Genomic DNA, 23577 nt, shown 5'->3' with positions numbered 1-23577 from the left:
AACCAACTCATCCCAGAGCAATACCAAGAGCAGCCAATAGTCATTGACATATAGTCAATAGAATCTACCCTTGCCAATCCATTTTTACAAAATAATACCTTATGGATGTCCCCCACAGGAATTGCCATGTTGGTAAAAAATATTTTTGATAGTTGAGTGTAATACACTTTTTTATGTAATGGTTTGGGCCTATTTAACAGAGTTTTACTGCATCTACATTGATAACCTTAAATGCAGGACAATCCTGTACAAGCTGGCCATGAAATTAGTAAGTGGCTCTGGGATTCCTCTATTAGACAGAATGATGCAAACACAATATGCGACCTTTGTAATATCCCTGAACCAGACACTGTGCTTTTATTTTAATGTCCTTTGTTCAATAACATCCTGTGAGTCATCGTATGATGGATCCCAGCAGACACTGCCTGTGACTGCAGCCTGCTGAATGGGAGTTGTTGTCTTATCTGAACATTGCATAGCAATTTTTTTCAGACTCACAAAAGTTGCTATTTTTCTGATTACTTTGTCATTAGTATGTTGATATTTTATCGTGTTTACATGTTTGCATTTCATTATTTTTTTTTAAAGGTCTCAATTTTTCCTTTAAGATATTCATAAAGAGTATCATTAAAAAAATATGAAAAAAATCATCACCCATTCTACAAGCCTTTTTCAAGTTTCATACCATTTGTAGCAAAATGGATTTCAACATCCCCGATCATTTGTTCTCACCAGAGATAAGCCCCCGCCAAAGCTGTCTGGCAGTATCTTATTCCTCTCTTCCCATTAAATACACTTTCACATTTAGCTGAGCCAAGCATACATGTGTATCAGGAGTCAGGAGGAATAGGTGTCGGGGGAACAAGCGTTTGGCCAACAGCTATCAAAGGGGCACAGCAATCAATATGGTGTATTCTCCCTCTTTGCTTTTGACAGCTCATACTAAGCTAAAGCCAACATCCAGGTACTTTCCTCCCAACTGGCAATCATCGCACTAAAGTTTATGACATGTTCATGTTCTATTTCTGGTACTTTGGGGAAAAAAACATTCTAACTTGTACCCAGGCTAGACCAGTTGCTTTATGGAGTGGCACCAGCCATCTAGCTTGTCTATATGCAGACCAAGCAGGGCTCACAGTCTCACAATAAAAAAAATTTAATTCCACTGGACAAAATGTCACTGAAAACCCTCCTCAATAATCTGATCGAGAGCGATTAGAGATTTTTCACATTTGTGACATGGAAGATTTAGACTGAGGATAGATTGAGCATTGGCTTAAAAAATAAAAAAGACTCAATGAAAATAAAACATATTATTAAAACACTAAAATTCATGTTTTTAAGTCTTCCGCCTCACTTTCTTAATGCCAAATTAAACTTATTATTTTAGGTTGTTTTGCCGAAATTGTACTTAGTTGAGAGGCCACTTGAAGCTTGTAGGCCTCTTTACAGATCACTTAAAGCCCAAAAATACACAGTAACCATTTCTGACTCCATTAGTCAAGTTCTATGACTCATGTTAGATGTCTTCCCTCTTTTTTCTCTTGTTCCCTGCTGGAACTTGCTAGCAGTATGGGAAAACACCTTAAGGCCGTGTTCGAATACGCTACGTAAAAGCACGCAGCGCATCCACTCTGTGCGCCGCAGGGAATTCCGGATGAAAAAGCGCACCAAACTGTGGTGCAGTTTTTCATCTGGAATTTCCGCTGCGGAAAACTGCTGTCTTGACCGGCCTGCTAGAGGCCCGGCCTCCAGGGATGATATTTCATCCCAGGAGACCTCTGCAGCCTGTGATTGGTTGCAGCGGCGGTCACATGGGATGAAACATCATCCCAGGAGCACGGCCTTCTGACGTCATCCAGGCTGGCCTCCTGGGATGATGTTTCATTCCATGTGACCGCCGCTACAGCCCGTGAAACGTCATCCCAGGAGGCCATGCTGGATGGCGGAACACAGACTTCTGGGTAGATATGAGTTTTTTTGTGAGCTGCGTTTATTGCGGAATTTAATGGGGAAATCCCACAACAAATAAGCAGCGTTTACGCAAATACAATTAACTTCGGCCGACTGAAATTCCGCACCACAGGTCAATTTCTGAGCGTTTTTCCCGCTCAGTATTTACGAAGCTTGTGGATGAGATTTGTTTTATCTCATCCACTTTGCTGTTACTGTATTTGCTGCGGAATTTCCGCCAAGAATTCCATTGCGGATAAACCACAGTATTTAAAGAACGTGTGAACTGACCCTTACACTTCATCAGAGACTATGCCTGGTGCTTTATGCTATCTTCCCACCAAGAATGGTACCCAGTTTTGATGGCACTTTGCAGAGCAAGCAGGCTCCAAGCAGGATCAAGGATCTAGTAATAGACTACTATTATGCTATACGACAGTGTCCCAAAAAAATAATCCTCAACATTTTAATTGGGGAGGATGTGTAGAGTTTCATATTCATTGAATCGCCTGTCCAACACCATATTCTGTAAAAGCAACCTGGGTTCTATGCAGCCAAATCCAACCTGCCTTGCGGTGGGCTCTGATGAAGACCATAGAGTAGCCTTAGAATTCTGCTGGCCAGAGTGGTGACGGACTTGAGGTAGCTGATTTACCTGCACGCTTGATCCAGACAGTCTCCAGGCGTATTTGGGGAATTGCTTGTATAGCAATTCCATAAACTTGCTCAAGTAGTGATTCCTTGACAATATTAATTTTAATTGTTTTTAAGGATAATTCCAGTTTGATGTTGATTTATTAATGGTTAAAATCTTAAACTGGATTCCAAAATATTTGATAGCATTGCTAATAAAAACCTCCACTTAAATAAGAAAAAAATATTGATGTGTAGACGGACTCCACTAACAGGGTCTGTGTAACAGGGTCTGTGTCTCCAGGACTCACATATACTTCTTAGGACATCGCTGTATGATCCTTTTCATAAAGAATAGGAGCTTCTATACTGTATGTGAGACATTCATGTACAGAACCAACAACATGTTGTCATCTCAGTTATAATGGTGCTTACAAAGGTAACCTGATTTACAGCGTTGCTAGAATTACATATCAACACTCAGAGAAAAAGTCGCCATGATGTCCACAGTAATCACACATTGATTCTCATAGGTTGCATTCTAGACCTTTAAGGCAGAGGCGTAGCTAGGTTTTCCAGCACCCGGGGCAAAGATTCAGTTTGGCACCCCCCCAACCTCTTTCCCGACATCTCCTTCCCCCTCGCCATGTTTGTTTTCTCTACCAATCAATGACGTGTGTCATTTCTTTTCTACATTTCTTTTTATGTAACTCAAGCGTAAAAACATTTGTACATTTTACAAGCAATATAGTTCTATACAGAACAACAGAACCAAGCTCATTACATATATACAGCACCGGAACCAAGCTCACGACATAAATACAACACCAGCACAAATACAGCTCAATTTAGTGCAACCCCTGCCGTATAGGTTTGCACTAATTTGTTTCTAGCTCCCAGCATAGCCCGAACAATGGTGAGGATATGCTGGGAGATGCTGTTTCACAAAAAATAAATCATATCATAATCATACCACCCATCATCTCGCTGCAGATCATACAGTGACTACAGTGCTGATTAGAGGCAGAATGAACATTTACATTAAGTGACTCACTGGTGACGTCTCAGATTCTATTTCTTTTTCTCCATCCGGTCCAGACCTCTATGATGACTTCTCCCGGTTAAAGCCCATTTCTGTAGTTTGCCGCTCAGATGTCTTCAGCTTCTCACTTTTCCAACATTTCTACACATATAAACAAAGATAAAGTTCTCATTATACCACACACTACACCCCTAAATATAATAGCGCAATACACTGCACCTCTAATTATAATAGCACCATACACTGTGTCCTACACACACACTGTGCCCCCTGTAGATAGTGCCTGCCATAGAGCCCCCTGTAGATAGTGCCCCATAGAGCCCCCTGTAGATAGTGCCCCCATATAGCCCACCCCTGTATATATTGTCCCACAAATAGCTCCCCCTATAGTGCTCCGTAGATATAGCCCACCCCTGTATATAGTCTCCATAGATAGCCCACCCCAGTATATAGCCCCCCCTGTAGATAGAGCCCCCCTATAGATAAAGCCCCCCCTGTAGATAAAGCACCCCCATAGATAAAGCCCCCCTGTAGATAAAGCCACCCCTGTAGATAAAGCCACACACTTTTTTATTACAATGAAATAACAAACTATTCAAACTCACCTTAATCCCGTTCCCACGCAGTCCGGCAGCAATGGAGACCTGCTCTCTTCTGAGCAGGTCTCCTGGGGTTGAACGAAGCGTCTATGAAAGGCGCTGATGGCAGGGCAGAGTGACTTTCCCTGTCATTCAGAGCCTTTCAACGACACAAGTGTCGCAAAGTATCGCACTGCTTCACATATAGAAAGGCGCTGAATGGCCAGGCACGGAACATACCTGGCCATTCATTGCTTCTAATTGTACCTTATAATAATTGTGTCTTATAGACGCAGGTACAATTATAGTGCAGGAGGGGGTGGCGCTGGCGCCCCCCTCTAAGTTGCGCCCGGGGCACATGCCCCACCTGCCCCCCCCCCCTTAGCTACGCCCCTGCTTTAAGGCCTCCTTTACATATATCCAGCCCTCCAGTCTTTTTTCCCTCTGGCATAGTACAAAAATGGCAGAAGGGAACAGATGAAAAAGCAAATCCATAGTTTCCTATGGGGTCAGTTTTATGTCCGGTGGCAACAATTTTGCCACCAGACGTCTACCTGAGCCAGACAGGGGATGCCAGGGAGACATCGATGTGAGACAAGTGCACATATTCATTGGCTAAGGCAAAAAAAACAACTGGTATCTTGTATCTCTAAATGGAAAAATGGCAGTATTTTTCTTTATCAGGGCTCCTGCATTCTCCTTCATTCTCTTCATTTTCAGATCTAAAAAGTTGCCCTCTGAACCCCAGTTTATATAGGGCCAAAGTGATTGTGACATCACACGGACGTTACAATTTCCTCAGCAGATGATGTCAAATATATGACCACGAATAAAACATCATCAGCTCAACTACCTGATCTAACTATCATATCATTACAGTCTTACATCACATATTGGTTAAATTTGACAAGTTGGCAGTCCAGTAGCAGCACCGTATCTTTGCCGGTGTCCTATTGACTACACTTCCTTTCAGGCAAATGTCTATAGCAAGCAACAAGATTCCAGCAATCATTTTTCCAGTGTAGGTAAGAAAATGTAACAAAGATGATCGACTTTTTGTTTGCAATCGGTTTTATATATGAGACCCAACAGGCCTCATTAACCCTTTGCTGCTTCAGCTATTTTCCACTTTTTCATTTTCGTTTTCTTTTCCCTGCCTTCCAAAAGCCATCGATATAGCCATATAAGGGCATTTTTTTGCAGAGCAAGTTGTGTTTTTTCTTAGCACCATTTATTATACCATATAATATACTGGAATACAAAAAAAAGTTCTTTGTGGGGTGGAATGGGAAAAAAAAAACAGCAATTCCTCTATTTTTTTGGGAGTTTTGTTTTTACGACGTTCACCATGTCATAAAAACTACATGTTAACTTAATTCTGCGGGTTAATATATTCATTTTGCCATATTCTGACAGCCATAACTTTTTATTTTTTATTTTTCTGTCGATTGAGTGGTGTGAAGGCTTTTTTTGTTGGGTACAAGCGACTTTTTGATCACTTTGTATTAAATTTTTTGTGGAAGACGAGGTAACCGAAAAATAGCAATTCTGCTTAATTTTTTTTACGGTGACAGCGTTCAACATATGGGTGAAGTAACGTTATATTGTAATAGATCGGACGCAGCAATTCCAATTATATCAAATTTTTTTTTACATTACTTTAAGAAAAAATGTGAAAAGATTTTTTTTTCAATTTTAATTGTTTTTTTTGCATATAAAAAATACTATAACTGTTCTTTTTTTTTATGTTCTTTTTTTATTGAAGTACAGACTATACACATAATATTCCATGACACATACAAGATATCATGTCTTACATACGAAGTATTATCTCTTTAAACAATGCACACAATACAGGTTCATACAAGTAACTCTGCCTTCTTCCATTTTCAATTTTTCCTCCAATTTTGTTATAACATAGAACCAACATCAACAGCATCAGTCCATAACATGTGTAAGAAACATCCCCCCCACCCACCCTATACATCTTCACTCATCGCCCGTCATCCGAGACCCCAAGTCAGAAATCCGCAACCTTCCCAGTTTCCACTTAAATCTTCTTTGTTATACCAGGCTGTGTATTTAAATGTGCTCATTAATGTCTGAATCTCAGAATCTTCAAGAACATGTCCTACAAATGGTCTTCATTTCCTAAAAAACCTTTCCGTATTTTTATCTTTACACTTTTCTGCATCAATTTTATCCAGAACCATTAGGTGCTTGATTGTGCCCTTTATTTCTGCCAATGTTGGAATTTGCGGTTGCAACCAATGTCTCAATATACATTTTTTTGCCACTAGTAGAGCGATATGTATCCCCTTCTTTGACATTAAACCTTTCGATCTCATTTTGGAGCTATGGGGGATATAATGAAATATATAATGAATGGGTAAAAGAGGAATGTGTTCCTCCCAAACATCTGCAATTAGCTTCTGTACTTCCGTCCATACTGGTTGTACATGCGGGCAATGCCACAAGCCATGCAAGAGATCCGCTTTCGGCAAAAAAGTAATGTGCTGGTGCATCCTTATACGGAATATCAAAGGCATATGTGGCTTTATGTGCTATTCTATATTGCATTTCTCTCCACTGTTCATTCACAATGGATTTTCTAACTTTATCCAAACCACTAAGAATTTTATGTGTGACCTCTGTGTCTTGTAATTCCTTTTCCCAATGTTTAACCCCTTCCCACCGCAGTCATTTTTTAGATTTTCATTTTCGTTTTTTCCTCCCCACCTTCCAAAAGCTATGACTTTTTATTTTTCTGTCGATATAGTCCTATTAGGGCTTAATTTTTGCGGGACGAGTTGTAGTTTTTTGTAGCACCATTTCTTGTGCCATATAATGTACTAGGAAACGGGAAAAAAATTATTTGTGGGGTAGAAAATGAAAAAACTGCGATTCCTCCATTGTTTTTTGCGCTTCATTTTTACGGAATTCATTGTGCAATTAAAGCAACATGTTAACTTTATTCTGTGGGTCAATATGATTACGGCAATACCAAATATATATAGTTTTTTCTATATTTTACAACTTTTACAAGTAAAAACCTAAGTGTAAAAAATAACATTTATTTTGTGTCGCCAAATTCTGAGAGCCATAACTTTTTTTATTTTTCCGTCGATTAAGTGGTCCTAGTTGGACGCGATGTCTATTTACTGTCAAGACACTTCAGTAACGTTAATGTGGGTGTATGTGGCTGCACATAGTGAACAACGTAGGATCACTATGTGCTAAGTAAATGAAGGGAGAGAAGTGTATGACGCTGATTGGTCACTGATTGGTCAGCGTCATACACTTCTCTCCACAACGCCCACTTGGTCAAAAGTAAAAACACGCCCAGTTGTCTATTAAGAAAGTCATTAGCATAAATCTAAAATAGGTCCTAACTTGGTGAAAAATGATCGTTTTTCTAAATAAAAACCACTGCTGTTATCTACATGACAGCGCCGATCACCTTATATAAGAGATAGGGGACTTATAATGTGGTGACAGAGCCTCTTTAAACTGGAAAACTGGATTGTTGAAATGCGGCCCGGCAACTTCAAATTTTTTCTATATGTGGCCCACTTACCCGGCCGAGTTTAAGACCCCTGACCGAGAATGATGTATATACATTGTAAAGTTTATTGAATCCATGTATTTAACATTTTTAGCTTTTGGAAATATTCATATTCCAGTACACGGTGTGACCCATAAATTTATTAGGATTTTAATGAGCTTTTATTGGAATATTATGTATTATTGTGCCTCAATAAAGAAAATTATTATTGTGAAGTTGCTCCGTACATGTTATCCACACAACAGAAATGATATTCTGAAAGACCGCAGCTGAATGAACAGAAACTTGTGGATATAATTCAATCCTGGCATACAGTAGTTGTATAACTAATCCATACTTAAAGACATTACAAAACCAAACACTGCGTGGGGACTTTTTAGCAGTATATGTTAATTGAAAAATATTCTTAATCTCAAACTCTTCCATTAGATCACACCCATCAATAAAGCCATCAACATGATGTACTGCTTTATAGACAAAAGTTATTGTGTCAAGTTGACACTAATCGGTTAATTCCAGTAAACCTCCACATCAACAAAAGCTGAATGTCTCCTTGTGATGTGTGATTAGCCTCCCGCACATCCTATAGATATGTACAGATATAGCGATGTATCTGGCAGACACTTAGCCTAAGGCTCCTATATGTAAACCAAGGCAGGATCTATAGTTAATGATGTTGACCCTGACTCTCCCAGCAGGGGATGAATTCAGTCTTCATAATATCAAGACAGCTGATATGTATGTTAATAATGTTATCAATGACATGAGCGGCTACACTTCACCAAACCCAGTTTACAAATTAAATGATGTATTCAGTGTTTATGCCCCTTATCCCGCTGACTCGCTATTTTTCCATATCTAATAATTTATTGATAGGCAAAATTAAAGGGTGTCAAATTTCATTGTAGGAATATTGTAATATATACTATAATAGGCGAAAATAAGGGAGCTCACATTTCTCTATAGGAATAATCTAATACACAATTGAAATTGTCAAACATTCAAATATCTGCAGAAATCTATAATTAGAATCCAATAATTTAACATTTGATAATCCAGAAATTATCATATTTAGTAGTGGTAAAAAATGCGAGACCATCTGCAATTTCACAAGACCACAAATATAAGACTTACTCCTCTGACTAAGGCCCTATGTACACGACCATAGTTCTTATCCGTAATAACGTTTTTGTAATTTTGTAAAAGCAAGTTAAAGTGTATGTTCACAAATAGCGATGAGCGAACCGGGACAACCGAACCCGGTTTCGGTCCGAACATCCGGAAAAGTTCGGTTCGCAGCGAATCTGAACTTCACCGGGTTTGGCCGAACCCGTTTTGACCGAACCCGGTCAAAAATATTATACAAATTGGCAGCCACTTATCTCTATCAATCACTGATAGAGAAAAGAGGCTGCTGATTAAAAATAAAATAAAAAGCATTTCATACGTACCCGGTCGTTGTCTTGGTGACGAGCCCCTCTTCTTCCTCCAGTCCGACCTTCTTTTCTGACACGGCAGCCTGTGATTGGCTGCAGAGGCCTCTGCAGCCTGTGATTGGCTGCAGCGGTCACATGGGCTGTATCGTCATCCAGGAAGGTCGGGCCGGATGTCGAGAGGGACGCGTCACCAAGGCAACGGCCAGGAGACCGGACTGGAGGAAGCAGAAAGTTCTCGGTAAGTATGAACGTCTTTTTTTTTTACAGGTTACTCTATATTGTGATCGGTAGTCACTGTCCAGGGTGCTGAAACAGTTACTGCCGATCAGTTAACTCTTTCAGCACCCTGGACAGTGACTATTTACTGACGTCGCCTAGCAACGCTGCCGTAATGACGGGTGCACACATGTAGCCACCCGTCATTACGGGTAATATATTTTATAATGGGAGCACGGCTCGGAAAAACGACCGGCTGCCCGTGGCTGGCCGTACGCGGCCGTGCTCATCTCCTTAAATACTCTGTGCTGCCTTAAACTCTGTGGACAGGTCAGGATCCTGTTTCTTTTAAATGCTGCTGGGGAACCCGCTCGATCCACTATATAAGGCTGCGCTACAGTGCAGCATTTAAAAGAAACAGGATCCTGACCTGTCCATAGAGTTTAAGGCAGCACAGAGTATTTCAGGAGATGAGCGTGCAGATTCAGTGCTGCTGTGAACTCTGCTCTTACCATTACGTAGCTCAGTTGTACCTTTCCTCCACTCCTGTCCTCAATAACACCTTCACATGATTGGCAAGTCACCACGTAATGGTAAGAGCAGAGTTCACAGCAGCACAGAGTATTTCAGGAGATGAGCGTGCGGATCTTGTGCGGGGTGGTGACTTGCCAATCATGTGAAGGTGTTATTGAGGACAGGAATGGAGGAGAGGTACAACTGAGCTACGTAATGGTAAGAGCAGAGTTCACAGCAGCACAAAATCTGCACGCTCCTCTCCTGAAATACTCTGTGCTGCTGTGAACTCTGCTCTTACCATTACGTAGCTCAGTCTGTTACCTCTCCTCCACTCCTGTCCTCAATAACACCTTCACATGATTGGCAAGTCACCACCCCGCACAAGATCCGCACGCTCATCTCCTGAAATACTCTGTGCTGCTGTGAACTGTGTGTGTGTGTGTGTGTGTGTGTGTGTGTAGATGTTTGTGTGTGTGTGTTTTTGTATATGTGTGTTTGTGTATATGTGTGTATATGGGTGTGTGTTTGTGTGTTTATGTGTGTGTGTGTTTGTGTATATATGGGTGTGTTTGTGTATATATGGGTCTGTTTGTGTACATGTGTTTGTGTATATGTGTGTGTTTGTGTATATGTGTGTGTTTGTGTATATGTGTGTGTTTGTGTATGTGTTTGTGTATATGTGTTAGTTCGTGTATATGTATATGTGTGTGTGTATATGTATGTGTGTTTGTCTCTTTGTGTGTGTGTGTGTGTGTGTGTGTGTGTGTGTGTGTGTGTGTGTGTGTGTTTGTGTATATCTTGTTGTGTTTGTGTATAACTGTGTATATGTGTTTGTGTATATGTGTTTGTGTGTGTGTGTGTGTGTGTGTGTTTGTTTGTATATATGTGCGTGTTCGTGTATATGTGTGTGTTTGGATATGTGTGTTTTTGTTTGTATATGTGTGAGTTCGTGTATATGTGTGTGTGTTTGTCTGTTTATGTGTGTGTGTGTGTGTGTGTGTGTGTGTGTGTGTGTGTGTGTGTGTATATCTTGTTGTGTTTGTGTATATATGTGTGTGTGTCTGTGTATGGTTGTTTGTTTGTGTGTGCGTGTATATATGTGTGTAGGTGAGTAGAAGTATTGGTATTGTTCACATTGATAACTGTTTTTTTATGTTGTTGCAGATTTTGATGTACCGATTGGACTACATCTTCGATTCGTTGGACTACTGCGTAGATCTAGATTTTTTCAAATTTTAATAAAATGGTTAACGAGGGTTTTGTTGGGGATTTCTTATTTCAATAAAAAAGAATTGTCTTTGTGTTTTTTTTTAAACTTTATTAGTGCCTAGATAATGACAGCTGGCTGACTGACAGCGTCCATTATTAAGGCGGTACTTAGTGTTAGCCGGTGCAGAGGCTAGCACTAACCACCCATTATTACCCTGGCACCAACCACCACCAGGGGTGCCGGGAAGAGCTTGGTACGATCCAGTACCCGACCATCTGTTGTGATGGTCGGGTACTGGGGCGGCCGTAGGCTGGTATTATGAGGCTGGGAAGGGCCAAAAACAGTGGACCTTCCCACCCTTGTAATGCTAGGCTGCTGCTGCTGTGTTGTATCGGGCTGGTTATAAAAATGGGGGGGACCCCCACGTCATTTTTTTTTTTTAATCTAACAAATTTAACAATAGACGGGTCCCCCACATTTTTAATAACCAGCCATATACAAGGCCGCAGCAGTCTGCCATTACATGGGTGGGAAGGGCCACTGGTTTTGTCCATTCCCAGGCTAATAACACTGTGTTGTATGTGGCTGGTTATGATAAATTGGGTGGAACCCAATGTCTTTTTAAATTTTTTTTTATAAATAAATTATTTCAAACAAACATACATGCAAACATTCATACATACATATATACAAACATACATACATATATACAAGCATGCACATATATACATGCAAATATACATACATGCAAACATACACACATATATACATATATACATGCAAACTATCATACATACATACATACATACATGCATACACACACATGAAAACATACATAAATACAAACAAATGCAAAGATACATACATACATACATACATATATACAAGCATGCACAAATATACATGCAAACATAAATACATGCAAACATAATTAAATACATGCACATATATATAAACATACATGCAAACATACATGCAAAAATAAAAACATGCAAACATACATACATACATGCACATATATACATACATACATGCCAACATACATACATGCCAACATACATACATGCCAACATACATACATGCAAACATACATACATGCAAACATACATACAAACATACATACATGCAAACATACATACATACATACATACATGCAAATATATACATGCAAATATACATACAAACATGCACATATATACATATACATGCCAACATACATGCAAACATACATACATACATACATACATGCCAACATACATACATGCCAACATACATAAATGCCCCAAAAAATAATAATACGTTCATACTTACTTTCCTCCTGTCCGGCCTCCAGCGATGACGTTTTATCCATGTCGCCGCTGCAGCGGCGGTCACGTGGGATGAAGCGTCATCCCTGGAGGCCGGCCTTCTGACGTCATCCTGACGTGCGTGACCGCCACTACAGCCTGTGATTGGCTGCAGCGGCGACATGGATGAAACGTCATCGCTGGAGGCCGGACAGGAGGAAAGTAAGTATGAACGTATTATTATTATTTTTTTATTACATTAAAATTGTATTTTCCGCGCGCCGAGCATGTACTGTCAAGGTTGCTGAAAGAGTTAGTGCAGCCCATTAACTCTATCAGCACCCTGGACAGTAGCATGCTCGGCGCACGGAAATTACAGGTTCGGTCCGAACTAGTTCTGTCCGAATCGAACTTTTTCGGGAAATTCGGCGGACTAGCCGAAGCGAACTTTTGATAAGTTCGCTCATCTCTATTCACAAATGCCAGAAGTATAGCAAGCAAAATGGGGGAGCTGGAGGCCTTGGTACTGGAAGAAAATATAGATATAGTTGGTGTTGCTGAAACATGGCTGGACTCTTCACATGACTGGGCTGTAAATCTACAGGGTTTTAAACTTTTTTGGAAAGACAGGACAAATAGGAAAGACGGTGGTGTATGTCTGTATGTGAGAAGTCATATGAAGGTGAGTGTGGAGAGACATTAGTGGGTGAAGATTGTGAGGAGGTGGAAACCTTGCGGGGGGAATTACAAAGGGAGGTAAACGCTGAAAAAATTACATTTGGTGTAATCTATAGACCCCCCCCCAATATAACTGAGGAGATTGCAGATCAGCTATATAAACAGATGGAGCGGGCTGCACAGGCGGGTACTGTAGTAATAATGGGAGATTTTAATTACCAGGATATTAATTGGTGTCATGGTTCGGCTTCAACTGCAAAGGGGAGAAATTTCCTCAACCTGTTGCAGGAAAATTTTATGGGCCAGTTTGTGGAAGACCCGACTAGAGGTGAAGCTCTGTTGAATCTGGTCATTTCTAATAATGCAGAGTTTGTTGGGAATGTCAGTGTTCATGAAAACCTTCGGTAACAGTGATCATAATATAGTTACATTTTACCTATACTGTAAAAAAACAAACACAGGCTGGGAGGGCAAAAACTTAATTTTAAGAAAGCCAATTTCCCCAGGATGAGGGCTGCAATTCAGGATATAGACTGGGAAGAACTAATGTCAAATAATGGTACAAATGATAAATGGGAGATTTTCAAATCCACTTTGGGTAATTATAGTGCAAAATTTATTCCTATAGGTAACAAGAATAAACGACTAAAATTAAACCCCACATGGCTTACACCTTCTGTGAAAGGGGCAATACATGACAAAAAATTTTTTTGTAAATTCTTTATTTTGGTTTTCACAAACAGAAATTGTTCGGATTTATGAAGAGGTGAGAAGAAGCCTAGACAGAGGGGCCGCTGTGGATATAGTGTTTTTGGACTTTGCAAAGGCATTTGACACTGTCCCTAATGGGTACATTAAGGACTATAGGTTTAGAAAATATAGTTTGTAATTGGATTGAGAATTGGCTCAAGGACCGTATCCAGAGAGTTGTGGTCAATGAATGGTCCCCGGTTATAAGTGGTGTACCCCAGGGTTCAGTGCTGGGACCACTATTATTCAATTTATTTATTAATGATATAGAGGATGGGATTAATAGCACTATTTCTATTTTTGCAGGTGACACCAAGCTATGTAATATTGTTAAGTCTATGGAAGATGTTCGTAAATTACAAGCTGATTTGAACACACTAAGTGTTTGGGCATCCAGTTGGCAGATGAAGTTTAATGTAGATAAATGTAAAGTTATGCATCTGGGTACCAACAGCTTTAAAAAAGGCTTAGATAATTTACCAGAACTAAAAAATATCAGCTCCTATGTCAATGTGTAGAAATTTTTCCCTTCCCTTCTCCCATCAATTGGTTGAACTTGATGGACATGTGTCTTTTTTCAACCGTACTTTGTAACTATGTAACTATGTAACATCACTATAAAACCTATGTTTCTATTATTGTGTACAAATATAAACATATTGCAATACGTGATTGCTGTGAAAATGTACATTGATGCAAGTAAGAAGTAATTACATGATCTTTTTAAAATTTGACATGGGTTCTCCTTCAGATGGGCATTGGAGTGTAAAAATATGTTCAGCCTCACATAAATACTGTTCATGCAAACATCATCGATACACATATAAATAGACACATGCATACTGTACATAGTAACATAATTCTTACCAAGGTTGAAAAAAGACATAAGTCCATCAAGTTCACCATACTGTCCTACAGTGTTTGTCCTGAGGAAGGCAAAAAATAAAATAAAAAATCTTTTGAAGTAAATGCATTTATATTAGGGGGGGGGGGGGGATCATCCTTCTCAACTCCAAATATGATGATGACCCATCTTCAGCAATAACTTAGTAACTTATTAAAAATGATAAAATTCTGTATTTACCTTTATCCTCCTACATTGTCAATGTCTTAATTTCCTGATCTGAGCAGTTGCCCCCTGAACCCCAGTGTATATAGGGCCAAAGTGATTATGACATCACACAGTGACATCACAATTGCCTCCTTCAGCAAATAATGTAAAATATTTAACGTCACATGTGACATCATCAGCGTGACCACCTGATATCATGTAGCTACAGTATTAAAGTAAATATTGTTAAGCAGTCTAATGGGTCAATTTGACCAGTAGTCAGCCCAGTGGCACCACCATATCTATGCAGGTGTTCTAATGAGTAGACTTTCCTGTGTTTTAGTGATTTATTATTATTTTAGGAATATTAGGCCTCATGTAAAAAAACTAATGCAGACAAAAAGTGGAGCAAATGTTTATAACAATCAATAATATTCCAGCGGTCACTTTTCCAATGTAGGTTAGAAAATTTAGCGAAAGTAATTGTCTTTCTGGGGCAACTGCTTCACTTTTCATCAGAGCGTTTATATATGAGACCCATTGGGCCTCATTAATCAAATCTGTCTAAAATAAAAACTTTCTTTGTTGTTCATAACAACCAATGACAATGGCTGGTTGCATCATCAATCCATCATGACATCATAAACTATGAAATTCATGAAGGCGCTGGGAGTTATTTTCTTCTGCATATCTGAATATCCATACTCCTTTATACTCACTACACCCAGTAATATTATCTAGGTCAGTGCTCAGCTCCTCCTTCACACCCCAGCGTTCTGGCTACTAGCTGAGCAAGCATTTTTGCACCTAAACTAAAGTAGTTTTCCTGGTTATAGACATTTATTGCATATAGATTGGATATGCCATAATTGTCTTATCAGTGAGGGTATGCTGCATTGACCTCTGGGAACCCCACTCACCCCCAGTCGATGTCTGGTGTGACTAAGTGCATTTAGCTGTTTTCTATATCTCCCATCCACTATAATTCACAATAATCAATATGCTATAAATGTCTATAGTAAGAAAACCCCTTTAACTGTGGTCAATGACAAAAAAATGTAAAGATGGCCATGTAAATAGTGGGGAAGGGGGTTGAGCACCGGGCCACATAGACTGGTACACTGCCTTAATCATAGGTAGTCTACTTTGTCTCCTCCTGGTCCTAGATCAAGGAGATAAAAGTGACAACTGTTATGGGAAGTAGCAGATCTCAGGTTAGAGAATTTCCTCCTTCAGATGTGGCATCAGGTTGCAAAAATGTATCCTTCCATCAACAATATACATATAAATACACACATGCATACATAGTAACAAAATTAGTTACCACCGAAGTTGAAAAAAGACAAAAGTCCATCAAGTTTACCATACTGTCCTACAGTGTTGATCCAGAGGAGGGCAAAACAAAACAAAACAAAAAACCCTGTGAAGTAGATGCTTCGTATTAATGAAAAAAAAAACCTTCTCCTGTCCGAATATCTCAATAAGTGTCAATTCCTGGATCAATGACTCATCTTCAGCAATAACTTACTACCTCACTAAAATGAATTTCCTATCTGAGCAGTTGCCCCCTGAACCCCAGCCTATATAGGGTCAAAGTGGTTGTGACATCACACAGTGACATCACAATTGCCTCCTTCAGCAGACACACACATTCATGTCTACTCTGAAGGGAGAGAGAGGCTTCAGTGTAAATGTCTGAGAGACACGTGCAAACTCAGTTGTTGTAAACACAAGTACAGAAGCATCTTTAACCCCTTAGTGACCAGCCCATTTTAGGCCTTAAAGAGGCTCTGTCACCAGATTTTGCAACCCCTATCTGCTATTGCAGCAGATAGGCGCTGCAATGTAGATTACAGTAACGTTTTTATTTTTAAAAAACGAGCATTTTTGGCCAAGTTATGACCATTTTTGTAATTATGCAAATGAGGCTTGCAAAAGTCCAAGTGGGTGTGTTTAAAAGTATTAGTCCAAGTGGGCGTGTATTAGGTGCGTACATCGGGGCGTTTTTAATACTTTTACTAGCTGGGCGCTGTGAAGAGAAGTAACATCCTCTTCTCTTCAGAACGCCCAGCTTGTGACAGTGCAGATCTGTGACGTCACTCACAGGTCCTGCATCGTGACGGCCACATCGGCACCAGAGGCTACAGCTGATTCTGCAGCAGCATCAGCGTTTGCAGGTAAGATCGACTTACCTGCAAACGCTGTGAAGGAGTGCTGTCAGTGTATTTAAATGGCATGGTGATAGTGATTGAAAGATTAGACGGATGGACAGACAAAATGTTTCATTTTAATTAAAATTATTTTTTTTTAAATTTAAATTCGTTACATGTATTGCATAAAAATAAATCTTGCAGTCTAGGGTATAGCAAGGTTACGTGTCTAGGCTGTGTAGACGTTTTATACCAGAGCTGAGTGAATAGAACATTTCCTTTCTGGCAAAGGGCTTTAACGACATGCCACAAAGTCTGCACTACCCTTAAATTCATTTCGAGGCTTTAGATGAAATGATGACAGGGGCTAACGTTAAAAATTAAATTCTATCTTATTTGTACAATTCTTGCAAGTCACATTCGCGAATAGTAGCGAGAGATTTAATGATCGCATATTTTTATCTTATTTTGTTTCGGTCGATGGCAATTTTTTCTGTTAATGTCGACTTAGAGCTAAAAGTAATTTAGTAATTGATTCTAAGCACGGCAGCTCGCCAATGCCCGCTCTACGTTGAGAGTAATATCTTTGCTAATTTTATCCATCAGAATGAGATTACCATGCTAATCTATTCCTGCTTCAGTGTTTCGGCCATTTGGGACATACTGATGTAAATTATGTTATTAAACACAATCCCTTTGGCCGGTGGATGAAAAATGAAGGAATGTAGGGCAGAGAGAAAGATTGCTCTGGAAAGAATTGTATTGACTTAAATGCTATGTTGCCAATGTATAATTCTTCTTGAAAACCTGAATCAAAATCCATTTTAATTCATTTTGAACATGACCCACATATTTTACTGTTTTCTTGTGGCAAAGAAGAAGGTAAACAAAAAATTTACTACAATTTATTATCATTTTTGCTATACTTTATCATTTTCAGACATGGCAGATGCAGCAGATCTTGCTGAAAGTAATAGATTTTTTGTTTTTCTGGGTGTTCTCTGACCAGGCACTAAAATGTAGAAGATAAATTATAATCACCTAACAAAAGATAAATGAATACTTTAGTACAAAGTAACATATATACCAGGGCTTCCATTAGAAAAAATTTTTGGAGGACTTTGGCAGTATAAAATTAACTTGAAAGTTTGAAATACTTTTTATAACAGTAGATTACTGTTTTTGTGTCTAAAATATAAATTTCAAGTTAATATGCCATGAGAACTTGTTTACCAACTCAAGGCTGCTGTAACGACAGCCCAGGGATTGGGCTGTAGTAGTGCCAGCAGGAGGCGGTGTGAATTGTTGCTGTCACTAAAGGATTTGACTTGGGGCTACTTCAGGTTGCGAAGTCCAAGGGAACCCTGGTCTTCACCCTTTAAGCCCTGTACAGAGATCTGGAATTTGCTGCTGGGTTACCCCAAGTCGCTACCCTCAAAGAATTCTGCCTTGGTGACGGCTGAAGTTGGCAGAGGTAGAGTGGAAAACTGAGCTATAGGTCTGGGCTAGGTGACAGAGGTTCAACACGATAGACATAGCAATAAGTCAGGGCAGGCAGCAGGCACAGATGGTCAGAAACTGGCATAGGTACACAGGAATTTCAGAAGACAAGACTTCAGAAAACTAGGAATACAGAGGAGCTCTAGCAACTGAATAGCTCTGCCAATAATTTTCATGGCATTCTCTGGGCCCACTCATCCATTTGGAAGGCACTCTGAACTGATTTGGGTATGAATCCATTGTTGTAGATCACGTCCACCCATACATGCTGTTTGTCTTCCCTGGGGCAGATGGAATCTTCCAGAAAGACAATGCGACATGTCACATGTCCGACAGTGGTTGAAAGAGCACGACAAAGACCTCCAAGTACTTCCCTGGCCCCCTAATTTGCCAGACTTGAACCCAATTGAGCATCTGTGGGACCACCTCGATCGTCTTGTTTGTTCTATGGATCCTCCTCCACGCACCCTCCAGCAAATGTGGGATGCACTGCAGTCAGCATGGCGCCAGATACCTGAGACAACCAACCAGCACCTTATTGAGTCACTACCAGCCCGTCTAGCTGCTGTCCGTGCTGCACACGGCGATTACTCTGGATATTGGCTGGTGGTCATGGTAATGTGACTCAACTGTTTATATACAGTGTATTTAGAAAGTCTTCAGACCCTTTCACTTTTTTCACATTTTGTTATGTTGAGGCCTTGTGCTAAAAAAAATAAATCACGTTTTTCCCCATCATTCTGCACTCAATTGCCCATAATGAGAAAGTACAAAATGAAGTTTAGAAATGTTTGCAAATTTATTTAAAATTAAAAACTAAAATTTCTCATGGACATAAGTATTCAGACCCTTTGCTATGACACTTGAAATTTAGCTGTGGGGGCCTCCCATTTCTCTAGATCATCTTTGAAATGTTTTTACACCTAGATTGGAGTCCACCTGTGGTAAATCATTTGATTGGACATGATTTGGAAAGACCCACATCTGTCTATAAAAGGTCTCACAGCTGACAATGTATATCAGAGCAAAAACCAAGTCATGAGGAAGAAAGAACTGTCTGCAGAGCTCAGAGACAGGATTGTGTGGAAGCACAGATCTGGAGAAGGGTCCAAAAAAATGTTACTTTTGCACTAAAAGTTCCCGAGGGCACAAAGGCCTCCATAATTCTTAAATGGAAGAAGTTTGGAACAACCAGGACTCTTCCTAGAGATGGTCCCCCCAACAAACTAAGTAATCGGGGGAGAAGGGCCTTGGTATGAGAGGTGACCAAGAACCCAATGGTCACTCTGACTGAGATCTAAAGGTCCTTTGTGCAGACAGGAGAAACCTCCAGAAGGTCAAACATCACTGTAGCACTTCATAAACCTGGGTTTTATGACAGAGGGGCCAGAAAGAAGCCTCTCCTCAGTAAAAGACACATGAAAGCCCGCCTAGAATTTGCAAAAAAAATAAAAAAGCACCAAAAATACTCTCAGACTGTGAGAAACAAAAGCCTGTGGTCTGATGAAACCAAGATTTTGGCCTCAATTCTAAGCGTCATGTCTTGAGGAAACCAGGCACTGCTCATCACCTGCCCAATACCATCCCTATAGTGAAGCATGTTGGTGGCAGCATCATGCTATGGGGGTATTTTTCAGCGGCTGGGAAAGGGTGACTGGTCAAGATTAAGGAAAAGATGAATGGAGCAAAGTACAGAGATATTCTTAATGAAAATCTGATCCAGAGGGCTCTGGACCTCAGACTGGGCCGAAGGTTCACCTTCCAACAAGACGATGACCCTAAGCACAAAGCCAAGACAACACAGCAGTGGCTTAGGAACAACTTTGTGAATGTCCTTGAGTGGCCCAGCCAGAGATCCAATGAACATTCCTTGAGAGACCTGAAAATGGCTGTCTATCGACCATCCCCATCCGACCTGACAGAGCTTGAGAGGATCTGCAAAGAAGAATGGCAGAAAATCCCCAAATCCAGGTGTGCAAACCTTGCGGCATCATACTCAAGAAGACTGGAGGCTGTTATCGCTGCCAAAGATGCTTCAACTAAGCACTGAGTAAATGCTCTGAATATTTATATCAATGCAACATTTTAGTTTTGTTTCTTTTCAATAAATTAGCAAATATTTTTAAAATTCTGTTTTCACTTTGTCATATTTTTATTTTATTTTAGCACAAGACCTCAACATAACAGAATGTGAAAAAAGTGAAAGGGTCTGAAGACTTTCTGAATGCACAATATATATATATATATATATATATATATATATATATACATATATATATATATATATATATATACATATATAATTTTTTTTCTTTCTTTATGGTTTTTTTTTGTGCCAGATAGGGTTTTTTTTGTGTTTATGCCCTGCCCTTTCTACTACTTAAGTAGTCATAGAAGGACATGGGGCATGACTATGAGAGTAAGGCTGGGTTCACACGACCCATTTTCAGACATAATGGAGGCATTTTACGCCTCGAATTACGTCTGAAAAACGGCTCCAATACGTCGGCAAAGATCTGCCCATTACTTTCAATGGGCTTTACGATGTACTGTGCCGACGACCTGTCATTTTACGCGTCGCTGTCAAAAGACGGCGCGTAAAATTACAGCCTCGTCAAAAGAAGTGCAGGACACTTCTTGGGACGTAATTGGAGCCGTTTTTCATTGACTCCAATGAAGAACAGCTCTAAATTACGTCCGTAAAAGATGCCCCGCAAAACGCGAGAACATGCAATTACGTCTGAAAGTCAGGAGTTGTTTTCTCCCGAAAACAGGTCTGTAATTTCAGACGTAATTGCAGTTATCGTGTGCACATACCCTAAGGGCATGGCCCCACGTGGCGGTTTTCCTCCGCAGCTGTCCGCATCAATGCCGCACAGAATCTGCGCTGCAGATTCTGAGGCGGATCTGCCCAAAATGTGCAGTAAATTGATGCGGACTAGCTGCTGCGTACTGCGGTAAAAGTGCTTTCCTTCTCTCTATCAGTGCAGGATAGAGAGAAGGGACAGTACTTTCCCTAGTGAAAGTAAAAGAAATTCATACTTACCGGCCGTTGTCTTGGTGACGCGTCCCTCTTTCGGCATCCAGCCCGACCTCCCTGGATGACGCGGCAGTCCATGTGACCGCTGCAGCCTGTGATTGGCTGCAGCCGTCACTTAGACTGAAACATCATCCTGGGAAGGCGGACTGGAGACAGAAGCAGGGAGTTCTCGGTAAGTATGAACTTCTATTTTTTTTACAGGTTGCTGTATATTGTGATCGGTAGTCACTGTCCAGGGTGCAGAAACAGTTACTGCCGATCGCTTAACTCTTTCAGCACCCTGGACAGTGACTATTTACTTACGTCTCCTAGCAACTCTCCCGTAATTACGGGAGCCCCATTGACTTCCTCAGTCTGGCTGTAGACCTCGAAATACATAGGTCCAGCCAAAATGAAGAAATGTCATGTCCAAAAAGCAAGATGCATCCGTAGCACACATAACATGTGCATGACAGCTGCGGACTTCATTGCGGAATTTAGAATCTCCATTGAAGTCAATGGAGAACTTCCGCAATGAGTCCGCAACCAGTCCGCCACTGGTCCGCAACATCCATTGTATGCTGCGGACACCAAATTCCGCACCGCAGCCTATGCTCCGCAGTGGAATTTTCAGCCTCGTCTAAACGAAGCCTACTAAAAAGAAGTGGAAGGCAATGGAGAAACGGCTCCGCTGCGGATTAACGCTGCGGAGTGTCCGCAGCGGAATTCAAGAGCAATTCCGCCACGTGGGGCTTTGCCCTAAGGGCATGACCAGACGTGGCGGAATTGCTCTGGAATTCCGCTGCGGACAGTCCGCTGCGGAAATCCGCAGCGTACACGTTTCTCCATAGCTTTCCACACCTTTTTCTTTAGGTTCGTTTACACGTTGCGGACAATTCCACTGCGGAGCATAGGCTGCGGTGCAGAATTTGGAGTCCGCAGCATACACTGGTTGTTGCGGACGTGTAGCGGACTTGTTGCGGACTCATTGCGGAATTTCTCCATTGACTTCAATGGAGAATCAAAATTCTGCAATGAAGTTCGCAGATGTTATGTGTGCTGCGTAGCATATTTGTTTTACGAACATGATCTTTCTTCATTCTGGCTGGACCTATATATTTCTAGGTCTATAGCCAGACTGAAGCCCCATGCACACTAACGTAAAAACTCCCATAATCACGGGCCCTTATTACGGCACGGGCAGGCCCATAGAAGTCAATGGGCCTCCCGTAATTACGGGTGACTACGTGTGTGCACCCGTAATTACAGGAGCGTTGCTAGGCGACGTCAGTAAATAGTCACTGTACAGGGTGCTGAAAGAGTTAAACGATCGGCAGTAACTGTTTCAGCACCCTGGACAGTGACTTCCGATCACAATATACATCAACCTGTAAAAAAAATAGAAGTTCATACTTACCCAGAACTCCCTGCTTCTTCCTCCAGTCCGACCTCCCGGGATGACGTTTCAGTCCAAGTGACGGCTGCAGCGGTCACCATGACTGCCGCCTCATCCAGGGAGGTCGCGCTGGATGTCAAGAGAAGGACGCGTCACCAAGACAACGGCCAGGTAAGTATGAATTTCCTTTACTTTTACTAGGGAAAGGGCGGTCCCTTCTCTCTGTCCTGCACTGATAGAGAGAAGGGAAAGTACTTTCACCTCAATAAGCAACTGCTAGTCCGCATCAATTTAATGCCCATTTTAGGCAGCATTGATGCGGACAGTGGTAGAAAAAATACGCCACGTCTGGTCATGCCCTAAGAGTATGTTCACACGTAGTGGTTTCAGATGTAATTCGGGCCGTTTACGCCTCGAATTATTCCTGAAAAACGGCACCATTACACCTCCAAACATCTGCCCACTGCTTGCAATGGGATTTACGGTGATCTGTTCCCACGAGGCGTAATTTTACGCGTCGTTGTCAAAATACGGCGCGTAAAATGACGCCGCGTAAAAAGAAGTGCAGGTCATTTCTTGGGACGTTTTTGGAGCCGTT

The sequence above is a fragment of the Rhinoderma darwinii genome, chromosome 1 (genome assembly GCF_050947455.1).
Source record: "Rhinoderma darwinii isolate aRhiDar2 chromosome 1, aRhiDar2.hap1, whole genome shotgun sequence".
Taxonomy (NCBI): domain Eukaryota; kingdom Metazoa; phylum Chordata; class Amphibia; order Anura; family Rhinodermatidae; genus Rhinoderma; species Rhinoderma darwinii.
This window is presented reverse-complemented; position numbering follows the sequence as displayed.